Consider the following 16,374-nt stretch of genomic DNA (forward strand, 5'->3'; position numbering starts at 1 on the left):
CAAATATTTTTATTTTTAGCTTTCCTATAAAATCTTCATTAAGTATGCAAAGAATTTGGTATACTATTCTCCACTGCAATTACATGAACATTTAAGTGAAACCTCTGGGGAATCAATGAGAGCTAATAGCACCAATAAAATGCAAACCAACTGCTGAGATGGATACAAGTTGAGGAGATTTTGGAGGCAGCTTTATAAAAACAAATAGGATGTTATGAAATGGGACCTACTGGTTAAAAAAATATTGGGGGAGGGGGTGAAAGTGGGAGGGGGAAGAGAAGAAATGTACCAGAAAGCTAAGGGAAGTAAAGCCTCAGTATCTATCCAGTTGAGTTTATGTGTCCCTCCCCAATATGGTAATCAAGAATCTATTTTGCATGCATATAAGAAAACAAATAACAATGAGAATGCTGTAGAGGTATGAACAAAAAGATAAACAGGGAAAAAGAGATAAGAGAAACTTGTAGAAATTATCAACTTGGGACAGTGCATTGTACCCTGAGATTTATATTAATTACATAGGTGGACAGACAGCAGTGAGAAGAGAAGGATTGGAAAGCCCCCTTTCTGTGGTCCAGTAATAACTAAATAATAAGAGCATTAAGACAGCAGATGTGCACTGATACAGTTCTCTTAAGTGCTCAAGTGCATCAGAGCTGAGATCCTTCAGCCAACTGAGAATTGCACCATGGTCAAGTGCAGCCTTCACCTCATGTTGTGCAGATTTAACAGGTTACTCTTGTCCTGGTTTTGGTTACTATATTTATCTGTCTTAGAAATTCAGCTACCTTTTGCCATTTGCCTCACACCATAATACATGAGTTCTTGATAGCAACACAGTGAGGTTGGAAAGTCTCGTTTAATAGACAGGAATGTGGAAGAGCAAGACCAAGATATTGCAGTAGGAGGCCTTAAGCAGGAATTAGGCAATCATTTCTGTATTTTGTTCCCTCTGACCTGAAATTACTTGCCCAAAGACACAGAATAAGTGGCAGAATCCAAGTCTAGAATGTCCTACCCTAAGGTTGTAGTGACCATCTTCCCTTAAAGCATAGGCACTTAGTGGCATTTCCACATTGACAGTGTTTGAGAGTGTTCAGCTTCAGGAATATTTGGGGAGAAACCTCTCATGAGAGTGTTGATTTGTCAAAACCAAACTCTTTTCCTTGGAAAAGGAAAAAAAAAGAAAAGGAGTATGACAAGAAAATTTGCAGTTCAGAACCACCCAAGGATCAAAGTCATTTGGTCTGGGATGGCTGCTGCTGTAGCCGGGTGATTGCAGGCACCTCAGCTGTTCTTGGCACTTCAGCACTTCTATTCAAGGTCATTTCAGTGCATCTGCATTGCACTTATGGCTCTGAATGCAGCATAGGCATATGTTCCAAAAGTGGGTCATAGCTTTCAAGATGATGAAAGCTAAATCGTACAGCAGTTATGCTCAGGATCTAATCTGTTGCACTAAGACTCTCAGTGCACTTTGACTCCTAAAATAAGAACCTTTAAGTAGACTGTGTAATACTAGTTCAAAGAGATTTGTGCTTTACCTATTCCCAGTGCAATTATTTTTAGCGAAACTTTAAAAAAACATTCAATCTGCAGCTATTAGCAAAGGTCAAGTGTCTAGTTTGGAAAAAAATAATACTAACTGGGGACAAGCCTGTGGTGATACTTGGTTTTGCTGAACATGTCTCTACAGATCAGACCCCTGCAGAGCTGCTGCTTACCTGGGTTGCAAGACAACCCCTAGTGTCAGGTGCTGCTCATCCACTACCTGGCTACCCCAGTGACACAAAGATGTGAGAGTCCACAACATCCCTCCCTGCAATGACAGACTCTTTTGCACTAGATTTCTACCTTCAGAAATCCCAAGGCAGGTGACATCCCACTTGTGCCAACAGCGTGGACATCTGTGAGCTGAACACCTTCTGCAGAAAAGAGAGGCCAGAGAAGTGGGCTTTTAACACAACAGAACTGCAGGGCACAGTTTATAACATACAAGCAGGGAGACATTTAGGGACACCAGTTTAGCTCTGAGTCATTACTGCTAAAACACATGGAAACAATGTTTAACACTTCTATTTCCATAATATATAATTCCACTGTCTGGGCCTTTTATCAGTAATGTAGGTTATGAATAAGATAGATTCAGAACAATAGAAATGTGAGCCTGGGTACTGATAATCTCTTGTTACTTTTTAGCTGAGATGGGAACACAGCATTTAATTCCTCAATGAAAATGACTCAGAGCCCATTTGTTTCCAACCAGGCACTTTAAAAGATGTAATAAAAATAGGTGTTCCAACATTCAGTACCTTGCAAAAGCTGGGTTATGTTCATGCTTCGATATAGCTGAATGCATTAGAATTTGAAAATTATGGCACAAATTTGTCAATTTAAAAGCAGTTATCTTCTATCATCCTTTGAATGCTTGAATTTATTTTTTTTTAATTAGTGCTGTTATTGCAAAATCATGAGATGTGACTGATTGGGCTCTTCTTTACACATTGCTACTGATAAAAATTTCCTTAAAATAATAGGTGTCAGATGCTTTGAGAAAAATACCCAATTTTTGTTTGCCTCCAGTGGAACTGTGGTTAGCACAAGCAATAAAAAGACAGAAGAAATAATGTTTGGGCTGCTATTGGCCGGAATCAACAATATTGCTTCCAGTTCTGAGACCTAGAACATAATTTCCATATTCCTCTCTATACAAAAGGCAACTGTGGTTCAATAACCCTCACTAATAGAAAACGTAATTCCTTTATATTTTTTTGCACAGCAGCCAGTATTATGGGGAAAGGCCATTAAAGGGTTATTTTCATTATAGCAAATTTTTCAAGGTCCAAGACAGCCATAAACTTGCTTTTTGTGATGATCTTCATATTGCATAAGAATATTAGCTTAAAATATAAGCTAAAAGCATTCCAGAAGAAATGGTCTCTCTAGTTCATGGATCATTGAAATCTTAAGTGTAGCAAACATTCATGGCACATAAAATACCTCTGCGCCAGGATCAGATGCAAGCTTTAAGGAAGGAAGCTATAAATTTAAAAAGAACTAAAGGGCTTAGGTAAGAAGTAGAAATTTTGGTGAGATTCTACTACAATACAATGCATCTATGGAGAATTTGCCACACACCACATGAATCACGTATTGCCAGAAAGGAGCAGAGCAGCTTCAAGTCCTTCTGCCTTCCTACACCTTGGAGTTGCATACAACTCTCTAAATCCTTATCTTTCTTACACCAATACCTGTGCCAACTTTGCACATCTCCAACTTGTGGCAACAGATTGGTGTTTTATTACCTTCGGAGTGCTGAAATGCAGGTCAGCTGTAAGGAAAGCAGGACACTCTGCCCTTTGCAGATCTGAGAGTGATCCATGGTGCACATCTTATCCCCTGGGGATTAGGGTGCTCAGGACAGCTCTCAAGGCAAGAGCTACAAGACTGAGAAGCAAAAAAAGTGTTCTTGGGAGGAAGGGGCCTGTCCACCTTCAGCTTTACAGTGACTGTTGTAGGGTTCTATCAATACTGGGGGTGACTGGAGCTTAATGATATTTTCCAAAATTATTCCCCCAGGTATTCCTCATCTACAGCTTCTCCAGGCTCATTTGATAGCTCATGAGGAGGAAGAGAATCAAACCAACCCTTAGGTAGATGTAGCACAATATGATCTGCCTCTATATTTAATACAAGTCACCACAAACATCACCAAGGGACAGGGGAATTCTGGTAACTTTCCAGCCTTGAAAGCCTGTAATGTTTGCTTTTAGCTGCAGTGCTGAAAAGAACCATTACAATGACAGAGTGACTTGAAGAGCAGCTCCTTACAGTGTCAGTGACAGCTTACTCAGTCCTATTTATTCTGCCTTTCCCCCAAAGTTATCTATGCAAGCATGCAGTGAGCAACTCAGGGAAATGGATTGGAGTTTATAGTTTGGGGGTTTTTTACCTTTTGTTTTTGAGGGGAGGAAGTCAGACTGGTTGTTTGGACTGGAAGACAAGATAGCAAAAATTGTTTTAGGAAGGAACAAAGAGCTAGCAGGCTGGGTGAGAGGGCAGCTGCTGGCTTAACACTTCCACACGTGTCAGTGCCACATGAGAGATCTGAATTGCTGGCTGGAATACCTAGTAGCTCCTCTAACAGATTCATTTTATCTGCAGAGTTTGGAATTTATTTTAATCTGGATTTTTATAGCACATTAAAATCTCCAAAGGAGTGGTTAAACTGTCTTAGCATCATATATACAGGACACAAAGAAGGAGAGGAACAGTCTGTTTTGATTAACAACTAATTTGATATTTCTTGGACCAAAGGCATTGATCTGTAGCAAACATTTCTGCATTTATAATTCATAAGCATAGGGAATGCCAAGTCCCACTACAAGGACAGAGGTAAGATTAATTAGGTGCCTTTGCTGTAAATTTCCATATGGTACCATGTTTTGTTTAGGTTGTTTTCTGGTAAGTTTATTATTTACTCTGAATTTTCTTGGTTTGCTGTGTACACTTGTGCCATAAGGAAATTACTTATGTATTTCATCTTAACCCTTTGTAACCTATTTGTATTCCTAACCATCACCTCAAATATATCTAAATCCTTAGTTTTCCCTTTGGCATCAATTTCCCAAGCAATTTCCAGTTTTTATTTCCAAACAGAAATGACCCTGCTTAGAATAGCTTCAGCTGGCTGAATTTTGGCTAAAGACTGCCTCTGCCTGAACACTGCCCTGCAAACATTTGCTAGCACACAGGGGGAAGATCACCTCCTTTGCAGCAAGGATGCCTAAGACAGACCATGAAAGGCTTTTTGAAATTTGTTCACCCTTCATTGTTTGTTCTTTTAAAAATGCAGTATGTGACAAAAGAGCACCAGTTGCTTTGTTTTATTGAAACATTTCTGAACTCGAGTAGGTTTACAAGTACACATGAGAGCTACTGCCAGCCAGCAGCTCTAGCTTTCCTCCAGGGCCTTGTGCCTGTGGCAGGAGCAGCCTTGCGAGAGGTCCCGCAGCACACAGTGGGGCTGGAGGGGGTGGGTGGTGATGCCTGGTGTCATGGCTACACTTCAGCCTCAGGGGTCTCCCTCCAGAAGATCTGTTGCCAGGCTCCAGCATGTTCCCAGCTCCAAGCACCAAGATCAATTCCAGCAGCAAATCGTCCCTTGTAGGCAATGATTAGCTGGAAAATCAAAGGTGGTTCCTTTGGCAGTTCCTTGGCACTGCCAAAGGGAGGATACTTCTTGCACTGTATGTTTTGCATACATATATATATATATATATATATGTTATATTATGTTTATTATAATTTATATATTCCATAGCAATAAAGACTCAGAAGTGAGAAACTTGAGCTGTAACTTGATCAAAATAGTTGGGCTCAATGGTCTTAGAGGTCTTTTTCAATCTAAGCAATTCTATGATGAAAAAAACCCCTCAATTTTTCTCAAGCTGCATTTTGAACTTGATTTATTATCTTTTTTTAATTGTCTTTTTTGAACAAGAAATGGGAACAGGACTGAAAACCAATATCCATGTATTGGTTCAAAGTCATGGTTCAGTGAAGAATGATGTGGTATGACAGATAATTTTGCCTTTTCTTTGCCCTTTGCCCTGCCTCTTTAAGCCAACCAAAAGTAAATTCAACAAGTTGAGATGTACTGATCTGCTTATTAAATCATTATAAGCCCATGTTGAAGCAATTTCAGCCACAGCTAAAGCTGAATCAAGGGTTCACACCTAAATTTTGCAGGCTGCTATGGGAACATATCTTTGTCTGCTCAACAAACACATACTAAGTGAGAATGTGCCATGATATTATTATGCCTCTATGAAATGGACTACCCAGATGTAGGATATGTAAAGGGGTCCCTTCACTTCCACTAAGTGAACTCCACTGATCCTATGAATTTGCATTACCATAGATATAAACGAAACTGGATCTATAATCATGGCAGGCAGAAGGAGTCCGTTGGCTACAACAGATCATGTCCCAGCTCAACCACTGAAAGCTGCCTTTCTGACAGCCTGCATTGCTCATCATTATTTCTTCACTCTCTAAAACTCCACCATTGAAATGGGCAAGTTGAGAGGCCACTGAGAACATACTCCAGTCTATGAGATACAGTAAAAAATGATATAAAGAAATGCCAGATCAAAAAATATAAAGTCCAACTCCTTCTTTTAAATCATGGTGCTTTACTTAGAGACTGGCTTCTTTTGTAATAAAATATTCCTGAACTTCACTCCTCAAGAGCTCTTTTTTCCCCTACTGTTAGCTGCATATGGGCTATAGCTCAAAGATTTGACATTTACATTCATCAGTGGCAAAACAACACAGAACTAATATCTAATCTTAGCAAATTAAGGTCTGCTTGTTGAAACCCCCTAAATTTTGCAAGCCACTGCCGAAACGTATTCTTGTCTTCATAGCAAGCCCACAGAAAGTGGAAATTGGGCCACTGATAGAGACTGGATACAGAATAAAAAGGTTGGGCCATCTCATATTGCATCGTTATGTATCCAAGCGACAAATCCAGAGGAGTCGCAGGTGTCTAAAACTGGCCTTTGTTACCCAAACCCAGAGCAGCAATGCTGGACACAACTGGTCAATTCCAATTCATCCTGGGAGGATCCCAGCTTATAAAGAGGCTGTCTGAAATGTCAGAATTTCCTTGGCTGACTGAAGTGCTGCATCTCTACATGAGCAGCTGCAATTTTGGCCATGCTGAACAGGTGCTGGAGTACACCCACCATCCTGGAGTATGGACTTCTTCCGAGCCCTGTCAGCAGCTGGGTTGGGAAGTCCTCCTTTCACTGTTGCTGGCATGAGCTTGCAGGGCCCCCTTTCACGTTAAATGTAATGAGATGCTGATTTCTTTAAAACCTGGCAGAGTTCTTCAGGTCCTTCTGTGAACTGGACCCTGAGTGCCCATTCTCCTCATTGCACTTGCTCTCCACTTTCTCTGCCTGGTGCATATGCCAGACAGATAAACTGCCCATAAGATTTTTCTCTAACACAATTCATACAAAACTAGCTTCAGTAGCTTAAAAAATACCATAAATAGGCCTTTGCTATTAAAGCCTGACACACTTCATCTGAAAGAGGATTGATTGGGAGTGAATGTATGAGCAAACAAACCATCTGTTGAGAGATGGCAGGGACATGGCAGGGACACAGAAGCAGACAGAAGTCTCTGTTTACACCAAAAGCAAGGCATAAGCTTTTGATGGGTCTTTGTTGCAAAACTAGAGCCACATACACCTCTTCCCCTGGGAGTGTGTGAGAGACTGGGGACAAATCAATGCCATCTAACTTGACATCTTTATGGAGAAATGTCTACATCTGAAATGGCATCTCTAAAAGCAAAGGAGAAAATAAGACATTTCTAAGACACAAATGATAAAATTTTATATGCTACCATCTGCTTCGTCCCAATTCTCTCTCTCTCTCTGTCTCTCACCATCCCTTTAGCTCTGCCTAGCAGGGTAGCCAGAGCTTCACATCTTCCCTGCTTGCATATAGGGCACAATATTGACCAGCGAAAGAACATGAAGTACATCTTGAAGCAGCTTCCTTACACTTGCTGCCATCAGAAAGGTCCAAGTATTTATTGATAGCTTCCATCTCTCCCACCTCACCATTCTTGTCCTACATCCCTTCACCCTCCGCAGTTTTTTGTCTTGCTGGATTCTGCCTCTTCAGCACCTACTGATGCTAGTGAGAACCAGCTGTGTTTTCAACAGTTCCTCACAACCTGGTTTTCACTTCTAAGGGTGTCTGTTATCACCCCCTTTCCAGATTATCCCCCCCACACACCTAACCTTTATATTGCCTGTCTTGAGCAGTGTATTGATGAAATTGCAAGTAAATGTCTTGCCTTTGCCTGTTAGGCTCAACACATTTATTCAGGGTCACTTGTAAATGAGAAATGAGAGATGAGGTGGGTTTGGTGCTCTATGAAGACCAAGGCACTGCCAGGCTGTTCCTAAAATGGCCTGGAAAAATGCATGTGTGCACATGTTTTAAGGGCTTGGTATATTGCTGTCCCTATTTTGGTTCACTCTTCCTCCTGCTAATTAATTTTAAGAGCCCATTAGGGAACTCACAAAGCCCAAAAAGAGCCTGATTTTCCTGTCACCTGATACACTTGTCTCAATAGCTGCTCTGTTCTACAAAATCCTCCCCAAGTCCAAGCGCCAGTGGGGGCACCCACACGCCCAGCAACTCTGCGATATTTTTACCCCAACAAGAACCCTACATCCCATCAAGCCTGCACCACCCAGCTCATGGGGCTCTGTACTCTCTGCCCCAGAGGTGGTGAAGGGAGAAGAGGGCAACCACGGTGTCACAGCAAGCTGCTTCCCCTTCCAACCTGAGGGAAGCATGTATGAGGTGTTTTCAGCTCCCCTCCTTCTTCCCAAATGAGACGATGAAAAGGAAGGGGAGTAGTGAGGACCAAAAATGACAGCACGGGGAGGAAGACTACTTTGGGTTTCCAGGGGGGTTCTGTTCTCCCTCCCCGAGGCAAAGCTTGGGGGACAGCACTTCATCCCCCACCAGAGCCAGCCAAGGAGGACAGCAGGGTGGTGGAAAGCTGTGGAAAGGGCCTTTCCTGAGAAGGAGAAAAAGATGTTTAATACTAAGTAATCCTCAGAGCTGTTTGAACATTTTCTCTTCTCCTCTAGTGAGCACTGGCACTGTGTGGTCTTGGATCAGGCAGAAAAGGTACCTTTTGGAGACGTAACTGTGAAATGATGGGAAGACCTGAGGTCTTCACTGAGGCAATGGTGTGTGGCTTGTACATACTCAGAGAGCACAGCTTTCCTGTGGCAAGGGGTGGGGGATGTGGTCTGCCCCAGGAACTCTTCAGAGCCAGCCCTCCAGACATGCTTCATCCCATAGGGACAGGGTATTGATATAGTGGGGCGATGCCAGGGTCTAGAGCACTCCATCAGTTCTTTGCCACAGCGAACACCTCCATGCAGTTGTCCTGAGCTTGTGCAGCTCAGAGCTGACACTTTGAGCATCACGGAGGCCATGGTTGCCCTTAGGGTAATCACTGAAATAAAGGCTCTTCCCTGCTCCCCCTGCCCTTATCCTCCATCGACTGTACACTCCCTCCTGAGCTGCTTCTCCTGTGCTGCATGCTCCCAAAGGCTCATAGCTCCCTGGTGCTAGCAGATTTTGATCTGGCTCTTCCAGTTTTGTTGCATTCCCATCAGAAGCACAATAATCGTAGCAGGTGCTGTAGCACGATCTGTCACATGGGTCAGCAAACTGTGGGTCCTCGCATCCTGCTGGGCAGAGGCTGCATCTGTCCGTCTCAGGGTAGAGAAAGCCACTCTGGGTCTCACCACTGCTGTGCAATTCCTTTGCATACAGCTTTCATCTTCTTGGGGCCATATCCTGGTGTCTACATTTAAGCAAAAACTCCATCTGACGTTGATGGAAATTTTCCCTGTAGAAAGTGGGATTTTTCCATAACTTTCCACCCATTTCAAGCAAACATTTATCTCTCCCAGGCTGAACCAGACTGGTCAGGTTAGAAATACCCTGACTCTTCATGTCCCTCTAAAGAACATTCCTGCATACCTTCTTATCCCAGAAAAAAAGGTTCTACCTCACCCCTGGGGGCATGGGAGTAATCTTATGAAACTAACAGAGAAAAAGAAAGGTTGTCTTTTTCTCCTCTCTCTTTTTTTTTTTTTCAAATAAAGAAGGTTGGACTTCAAATAAAGAATCATGGGGTTTCCTGGACAAGAACACAAGCACCCCAAGCATGTCATCATTGCCCCATAGTTGCAGAACCTGCTTCCCTGATAAGATTAGGGCTGTGCTGGCTGCTGGGATAGAAGGCAGGATTAAGAGATACTGGAAGGTTTCCAGGCAATTTTCTTGGAGAAAAACCCAGTGTGACTGCAGTACTGCTCATTGGTCAGAAAAGATCAGCTCTGCAGGTGTCATCCCACAGGAATCACAGTGTAGGTCCCTTACCAAAAGGATGGAGGTAAAAATGGCCTACTTAATCAGAGTGAAGCATGCTTTGAAAATGGCTGGAGATGCATTACCATGATTTCTTCATCCCGGGGAAGGACATGACATCTCAAAAATAGCTCCAGTATGTGCAGGCTGCATCTGTACAATGAGGTGGTGGTTCTCCATGATGTAGTCTGACCGAAATTGTTGCTGGATTTCAAGGGTGAAGTCTGAGAGTTGGTGGTGAACAGAGAAAGCAAATGACTCAGTAGCAATCTGTTACCAGAGTAAACATAATTCCTCCTCACCCTACCCAGCACATATAACAGCCTTGCTCCTTCCAGCTCAGGGTGAGAGAGGAGACCAGGATTGCCATTTATGGGAGGGGGTTTTGTGCTCCTGCTGATGAATCTACCAAAACACCTCTTACCATATTTTGCTAAGACTCACACAGAGCAAATCTGCATTTTGTGCGGAGGAGTTTGTTTCAACATATCAGAAGTGTTACACAGCCTCCAGGAACCCATTAATGCCTCAAAGACCCTCCTCCAGAGGAGCTCAGGGGTCTTCAAAGCAGTTCCTACATGACACGCTGGCATGGCTTCTTCCCTCCCCCCCTCACAGCTCCTGATTCACTTGCTCACAAGCAGATTCATGTTTTCCTGCTATTTTTACACACAATAGTCATCCTGGTTGTGTGCTGAGGTGTATGATGCACACTAACATGAGCTGACATCCTTCCCCATATATGTGCATATTTGACTAGACCTTGGGTCAATGCAGGCAAAATCACACAGGCTGGTCTTTTGAGTGACAGGTGTGCATTCATCTATGGGGACCTTCTATTAGCATAAGCTCATGTGTGTATTCACAAACCATTATGTGATGCTCTATTATGTCTGGATGAACAAGACATTCAAATTAACTTTAATTAATTTATCCATATGGCACTGCAATCTCTAGTCACAGGAAAGAAGAAAGATCACGTCCAAATTTTTCAGTGATGACCCCTGATGCTGGGCGTCCAGCATCCAAGTTTTTCCTCTTGTTTTTGATATGTCTTTGTTTCCCTAATCTGTTTGCATTGAGGACTTTGTTATTTACTGTGTTGTGAATATAAAGCTCCAATTAATGTCAGTAGAACTTCTGCTTGCAGATAAGGGAGGAATATTAAATAGATCTGCAGTGCAGAGAGAGATGATATTTTAGTTCCTTTCATGCATTTGAGTTAGAAAATAACACTGTAGTTGGTTGGTGCCTAAAACTCCCAGAGATTTCAAAGTACTCTGCTCAATACCTAGGCAGAAAACTTCGTACCACTGAAGGGAGGTTCCTCCTGGTGTGGGGATCATTGGCTAAGACTGACTTTAAGGAAAAGACATGGGAAAGAAAAATTAGCACACTACAGGTGAACCAGAGTAGAAATATAGAAGATCTTCCATGCCTGGGTTAAACAGGCAGGGTTGTTCAGTGCTGGCAACCACAGCAGAGAGAGAGCGGGGGGCTGAGCTGAGGGCACAGGAGCAGAGTACAACAGTCCATCTCAGGTAGAGGTTTGTAGAGATGATCAAACATCTTTTGCCTTTATGGGTAATGAGCATTTATCAAATGTCTTTTGTTTTAGATCTTCAGTGTCCCACACTGGATATATCATGGAGTAATTCAGATGTTTTTCAAGTGCTGAAATTGAAATAGCATTGGACTTCTATATGACTAGAAGATGAACACACATTTCCAAATGCCCTTATTGTTGACTGCTGCATTAGTGCATTTTATTTGAACTGGAGACTTTCTCTGAAGCAGTGGGGATGTGCTTTTAAACAGTAACGCCTTAAGACTACCTTCACCTCGGCCTTACAAAGCACCCTTTTTGTGCTTAGAAATCTCCCCCATAATGAGTAGTGAGACCTGTTTTTATCCTCAAACCTAATTTCAGGAAGTAATCTGTGGCTTTTTGTGCCTGCTCCCACTCACAGCAGGACATTCTTACCCTCCTTTGAGAGGCAGAAAAATCAGAGGAAAGCAACATTTTGGTGATAAGCATATGCTGGCAGGAACACTGCTATAAAACTTGCAACAAAGACTTTAAGAAGCCAGTGTCATAGCAATTAGATTCACGGCGTCTATCAAATTATAATTCCAGCAGCACTGTGGCTGAGAGCTTGTCACACAGAGCCAGCACTTCTTCCCACCTCTCTGAACATTTTTTTGCTGGTGCAGTTTGACTGGTTATAGAAAGGGACCTTGATATGGCCAAAGTCACTCCTTTAGAAAGTTAAGACAAATATTTACAAGTATGTTGCGTTAGTTGCCTACATATATCCTTCTGTCCATCTAAGCCTTTGCCTTTAGTACTGCCATCAAACATGAATCAACCATGAAGGCTTGGGAGCCAAGGATATGGCACTTTCTGATGGAGGGGCAAGGGACTGGGCACTGGAAAGCAGCCATGGCTGTGCAGGACGAGATGTGATGTAAACTGTAACAAGCAGAAACGGCAACATGAGAAGGACAGCTGCCCCAGTGCCGCTTCCAAGGGGCTTTCAATGCCCTAGCCCTTCTCCTTGATGCTCCAACCCCTCCAGCAGCCTAATGGGGCCAGGAGGGCGCTGCCCACCTGTTCCTGGGGCCCAGCGGGGCAGGTGAGAGTGCAAAGAGCCGAAGAAGAGAGTGAGTCATCTGCTGTGGCAGGGAAGCAGAAGCTGGTGAAGGCACTGGGGATTGCCACAATGCCACAGCAGCTCCCCTGGATCTCTGGGCTGGTGACATGCCTTCCCCTTTCGGGCTGCCTTAGCATAATTCTGCAACTGCCTGTTTCTTTGCAGCTACAACCTAGGGAGAAGTCCAAGCAAACAACAGTAGAAACAAAAGAGCAAGTGCAAAGCAAATGGGAAGGGCTTAGGAGCAGTGCAAGCACTCAGCGTCTCACTCCACCAGAAAAGAGAAGGGAGCAAAAGGAGAGGGATCGAGAAAAGCATAATGAAGTCACAAGGAGTTGGGACACTTCTGGATAAAACATGTTGCCCAGCTGAATTAAAGAGTACATCAGCAGGTTTCTACTTCTGAGAAGTTTTTTGAGTTTAGCAACTGTTGCAGTGGGGATCCTGCAACACGCATATATCAAACCAGGAGTCCCGTGGAAAGGAAATATATATGGACAGACAGATTCTTGATAGCTGTTTCAGAGAGATGTTTATTTCTCCAGCCGCATGGCCGGGGCTCTGCCCAGGAACTGTTCCAGTCACGGGACCAAGGGTCCTTCTGCCCGCGCAGGGAACACAAACCAACCAATGGGAACGAGGCTGAGCAGGGGCAGGGAAGCCCCGTGTCTGTGCCCTCAGGGCCCCTCTCCCAGGGCTACACGGCAGGGGAGGGACCCCAACACCTCACCCGTTTTATTTTAATAAAAGGAGAATGAAAACAACTGGATAAACATAACAAGAACAGTTTCAAAACAAAACAAGCCACCCTCCTGAGTCTTTAAATGTCCAAACAGATTCTCTGGAACATCTTAGGGCTGACAGAAGGGAGACAGAATTCTCTGAGCATGCTTTGTGGGGAAACTGAGGCAGGAGAGGGTTTAACTTCTTCCCTTCCCCTTTTCATCCCCCACTCGGCATTGGAAAGGGATTTTTGGGGAAACAATTGGCAAAAGCATGGTTTTGTGAGGGAAACCATGGATGAAAAAACGGATTGGGAATACACTGGGGGTAATAGGACATAGGGTAAAAGGGAAAGGTGGGATTAGGAAAGGGAAACTGTAGGGGGGGCTTACAATGGAGATATTGTCTAACATGACTACGATTTTTAGCATATATACTGCCTTTTACAGAAACACCATCAGGCCCAGTGACCTGCGATGCTTGTAACCCTTTTCTCCCTAGTACAATATTAAATTCCACCACCTCTCCATCTCCCAAGCTTGGGATGCATTTTTCAGGGTTATTCTTTTTAATAGCAGTTCTATGCACGAATATGTCTTGCTGGTTGTCACACCTTGTTATAAAACCATAATTTTGCTTAACATTATACCATTTTACTATCCCTAAGGTCTTAGTTACTATGATCTTTTTCCGAGTGGCTGCTGTTTTTTGTCTCGCTGCGTCTTTGCTCTCTCCTTCGGTCGCTCCCGTGTTGGAATTGTCGGGGCTGCTGGTGCCTGCGCGCTCTTCCCGGGGTCGCGTTCGGGGCTGCGCGGGCCGGGCCGGGCCGCGCCGCTCAGTTCTCCGCGCGTCGCCTCCTCTGGTCGCAGCTTCGCTGCCGATGCCGGGCGCTGCATCCACGTCTCGGCCAGGCCCCCGAGCGACGACTCCCCCGCGCCCTGCTCCAGCGCGTGTTTCGGTTCGGCGCGGCTCCATTCCACCGCCATCGCCGCCAGCCGCCGCCCGCGTGCCGCCCCTCTCGGCCGGGCGTTCACGGGGCTCGCTCCACCACGCGCTGTGCTGGGCCGGGCGGGCACCGCCGGGTCCCACCGCGCCTCGCTCCGCCACCGACACTGCGGCTCGCGTGGCTCCGCCCGCGCGCGGGAACTGCCTCGCTGCTGCTCGCAGAGCACTCGGTGCACGTGGCCTGGGCCGCACGGTCCCTGCGCCAGGACACAGCTGACATCGCTCAACAGTCTCGGTAACTAAATAATATTCACGAAAATATTCTTCCATCGGCATATATTTTGACTCCAGTATTAACTGTGTCCAAACGGTTTTCCAAAAGCCCTTGGTAAGAATTAAATCCCAAGAAACATAGAAAAAGTTCTTAAACAACCATGCCAGGAAGTGTTTCAGTTCTTTCTGAGCTTGAATCAAGCTAAAATTTACAAATCGTTGTTCAAGAATCATTTTAAGTTTAAGATAAATGTCCATATGCGGCTCGGAGAGCCAAGAGTCTTCCCACTGTTCCTCCATAGTTTAGATACGGAATGGCAAAGCAAAACCAAGAAGAGGAATCCAAAGTTTCCAGGGTTTACTCACACAAATCAGTCGCTTAGGGATCGGGGATCGTTCTGCCCGCATTCTCCACCATTTGTTGCAGTGGGGATCCTGCAACACGCATATATCAAACCAGGAGTCCCGTGGAAAGGAAATATATATGGACAGACAGATTCTTGATAGCTGTTTCAGAGAGATGTTTATTTCTCCAGCCGCATGGCCGGGGCTCTGCCCAGGAACTGTTCCAGTCACGGGACCAAGGGTCCTTCTGCCCGCGCAGGGAACACAAACCAACCAATGGGAACGAGGCTGAGCAGGGGCAGGGAAGCCCCGTGTCTGTGCCCTCAGGGCCCCTCTCCCAGGGCTACACGGCAGGGGAGGGACCCCAACAAGCAACATTGTCAGGATCAGGGTTTTAAACCACGTGTCAGATCCCTGAGCAGTAGAAAACTGCCTTGAAAATCATGAAAGGTTTTTCTTTGTATGGTTTTTAATTTAATTTAATTTAATTTTAATAAATGGTAGGTTCTTTCAATTTGCCTGCTGGTTTCTGAGCCTTTAGGGCCTATTTAATTTGCATATTCATGTTGTCTTATGCAATGATTCAAGCCTTTTAAAATCATCTTTTTAATAAAAGCTTGGATTTTCCCAGAATCAAATTCAAAGTAATGGCAGAATGCCAAATATTGTCATGGTAGTGATAAATTAGCAAGCTAAATTTAATAAGAATTTTCTGATAAAGAGCAAGTAATTAACAGAGAGATTACAGCAATCATTTTTAATATGCTGTTGACCAGAATGCCATTGTATGTTCTTTTTATGTGCCCTAAGTGTGGTCTGACTATATTACTGCATGCACAGATCCCTAGTATTATGAAATTTGGGAGTTAATCATATGCTGAAGTAGAGTTACACTGATCTGGTGAACTTGTCATATGGCCTTTTCCTTTAAATTGCTTTATTTTTATTTATATTTATTTTTAATTTAATTTATTCTCTCTTTGAGAATCACCATAAGAATGTATCAAGCAGGGATTGGAGCATTTTTATGGGGAATATTGTGTGAACTCAGCCTGCATGTCTTACAGACCTCTGGGAAATATCTTTTGAAAAGTGAGTAACTATTCTTCAATGGTTTGACTTTGGTTTTTTTTTTTTTTAATTTTTCAGCTGAAACTCGTTTTCCCCACAAAGCAAAGCAAACATTTTTGTTCAACTAGACGACAAGTGTCTGCCCCAATGCAGCCTTTTGAGTATGCTGAATAAGTCAGCCGATTCCAGAATTTTGTGGTGTCTTAAAGGCAACCATGGGCACAGCCCATTGATTTAGGGAGAAATCAGAGAGCTAGGAAGGAGTAGGGGACTAATGTCGTGTGACATGATATCCACTGACCCTAATGAACAACTTCAAAGCAGCTCACGGGTAGTGGAGTTATTGCCTCCCAGCAGACAGATGCTTCTGACTTAGCTC

The sequence above is a fragment of the Corvus moneduloides genome, chromosome 2 (assembly GCF_009650955.1).
Source record: "Corvus moneduloides isolate bCorMon1 chromosome 2, bCorMon1.pri, whole genome shotgun sequence".
Lineage (NCBI taxonomy): Eukaryota > Metazoa > Chordata > Aves > Passeriformes > Corvidae > Corvus > Corvus moneduloides.